Source organism: Mustela nivalis (genome assembly GCF_964662115.1).
Source record: "Mustela nivalis genome assembly, chromosome: 14".
NCBI classification, from domain to species: domain Eukaryota; kingdom Metazoa; phylum Chordata; class Mammalia; order Carnivora; family Mustelidae; genus Mustela; species Mustela nivalis.
Genome location: NC_139033.1, coordinates 55,853,517 through 55,856,281, shown reverse-complemented (window position 1 = coordinate 55,856,281; position 2,765 = coordinate 55,853,517). Strand labels below are relative to the sequence as shown.

The 2,765-nt window shown below is 42.2% G+C and overlaps 1 pseudogene across 1 annotated transcript; it reads left to right on the top strand.

The window, feature by feature from the left end:
- The first annotated feature begins 246 nt into the window (after positions 1-246).
- LOC309848237 (heat shock cognate 71 kDa protein pseudogene) lies at positions 247-2,382 on the top strand (annotated as a pseudogene). Its single transcript has one exon. The product of its transcript is annotated as a heat shock cognate 71 kDa protein pseudogene (transcript).
- Positions 2,383-2,765: the final 383 nt, after the last annotated feature.

Below are 2,765 nucleotides of genomic sequence, written 5' to 3'. Positions count from 1 at the left end.
GTTTCCCAGACAAACAAAAGTTAAAGGAATTAATTACCATGAAATCAGCCTTACAAAAAAGGATTAAAGGGGATTTTTTTCAGTGGAAAGAAAGGACTGTAGGCAAGAACAGGAAAAGCAGGGACCACAAGAGCCGTAAAATTAACTATATCTACAAAAATCAGTTAAGGGCTCATTGAACGCGGGGCTCGATCTTTGGATTGCTGTCTTCTTCTCAACCCAAGCCAGGCCCACACATAAGCAACCATGTCTAAGGGACCTGCAGTTGGCATTGATCTTGGCACCACCTACTCCTACGTGGGTGTCTTCCAGCATGGGAAAGTGGAAATAATTACCAATGATCAGGGAAACCAGACCACCCCAAGTTATGTCACCTTCACAGACACCGAACGATTGATTGGTGATGCTGCGAAGAACTAAGTTGCGATGAACCCCACCAACACAGTTTTTGATGCCAAACGCCTGATTGGACGGAGATTTGATGATGCTGTTGTCCAGTCTGATATGAAGTATTGGCCTTTCATGGTGGTGAATGATGCTGACAGGCCCAAGGTCCAAGTAGAATACAAGGGAGAGACAAAAAGCTTTTATCCAGAGGAGGTGTCTTCTATGGTTTTGATGAAAATGAAGGAAATCGCAGAGGCTTATCTTGGGAAGACCGTTACCAATGCAGTTGTCACAGTACCTGCGTACTTCAATGATTCTCAGCATCAGGCTACCAAAGATGCTGGAATTATTGCTGGTCTCAATGTACTTCGAATCATCAATGAGCCAACTGCTGCTGCTTTTGCTTATGGCTTAGACAAAAAAGTTGGAGCTGGCACTTTTGATGTGTCAATCCTTACTATTGAAGATGGGATCTTTGAGGTTAAGTCCACAGCTGGAGACACCCACTTAGGTGGAGAAGCCTTTGACAACCGAATGGTCATCCATTTTACTGCAGAGTTCAAGCGCAAACATAAGAAAGGTATCAGTGAAAACAAGAGGGCAGTTCTTCGTCTCCGTACTGCTTGGGAACGTGCTAAGCGTACACTTTCTTCCAGGACCCAGGCCAGTATTGAGATTGATTCTCTGTATGAAGGAATCGACTTCTATATCTCTATCACTCATGCCCGGTTTGGAGAATTAAATGCTGACCTGTTCCGTGGCACCCTGGGCCCTGTAGAGAAAGCTCTTTGGGATGCCAAGTTAGACAAGTCTCAGATCCATGATATTGTTCTGGTGGGTGGTTCTACCCATATCCCCAAGATTCAGAAACTTCTCCAAGATTTCTTCAATGGAAAAGAACTGAATAAGAGCATCAACCCTGATGAAGCTGTTGCTTATGGTACAGCTGTCTAGGCAGCCATCCTTTCTGGAGACAAATCTGAAAATGTTCAAGATTTGCTGCTGTTGGATGTCACTCCACTTTCTCTTGGCATTGAAACTGCTGGAGGAGTCATGACTGTTCTTATCAAGCGGAATACTACCATTCCTACCAAACAGACACAGGCCTTCACTACCTACTCCAACAACCAGCCTCGTGTGCTTATTCAGGTGTATGAAGGTGAGCGTGCCATGACCAAGGACAACAATCTACTTGGAAAGTTTGAACTCACAGGCATACCTCCTGCTCCTCGTGGTGTCCCTCAGATTGAGGTCACTTTCGATATTGATGCTAATGGTATCCTCAATGTCTCTGCCGTGGATAAGAGCACAGGAAAAGAGAACAAGATTACCATCACTAATGACAAGGGCTACTTGAGCAAGGAAGATATTGAGCACATGGTCCAGGAAGCTGAGAAGTACAAAGCTGAAGATGAGAAACAGTGGGACAAGGTATCTTCCAAGAATTCACTTGAGTCTGATGCATTCAACATGAAAGCAACTGTTGAAGATGAAAAACTTCAGAGCAAGATAAATAATGAAGACAAACAGAAGATTCTTGACAAGTGCAATGAAATCATCAACTGGCTTGATAAGAACCAGACTGCAGAGAAGGAAGAATTTGAACACCAGCAGAAAGAGTTGGAGAAAGTCTGCAACCCCATCATCACCAAGCTGTACCAGAGTGCAGGGGGCATGCCAGGAGGAATGCCTGGAGGTGGTGGAGCTCCTCCCTCTGGTGGTGCCTCCTCTGGGCCCACCATTGAAGAGGTTGACTAAACCAATTTGAGAATAAATAGGTTGAGCATTGTTCCACACACAATATTCAAAGGACCCAAATTTGTAGCAAATTCCATGGCAGTTGTAATGTTGAGCTGCTATAGCAAAAAAAAACTGGGCATTCTTGATACTTGAATATGGAATATGTGCACAGGGAAAGGAAATAAACATTGCACTTTATAAGCACTGTATTGTTACGTGGAAAATGCAATGTCTTAAATAAAACTGTATTTAAAATTGGCACAAAAAAAATCAGTTAAGGGACTCACAAAATGAAGGGATGTGAAGTTGGACATTGTATACCTAAAATGCTTTAAGAGAGGAATAAATAATTAGTGCTTTTAGAATGGGTTCAAACTTAAGCAACCATCAACATAATGTAGACTGTTATATGCAGAGGATGTTATATGTAAACCAAATGGTAACCACAAATAAAAAGACTGGTTATAGATATGCAAAAAGAACAGTAATCCAAGTTTATCACTAAAGAAAGACAGCAAACCATTAGAGAAGAGAGCAAGAGAAGGAAGAGAAGGAACTACAAAAATAACCCTAAAACAAGTAACAAAATGACAATAAGTATGTATCTATCAATAATCACTCTGAGAGTTGCCTGGGTG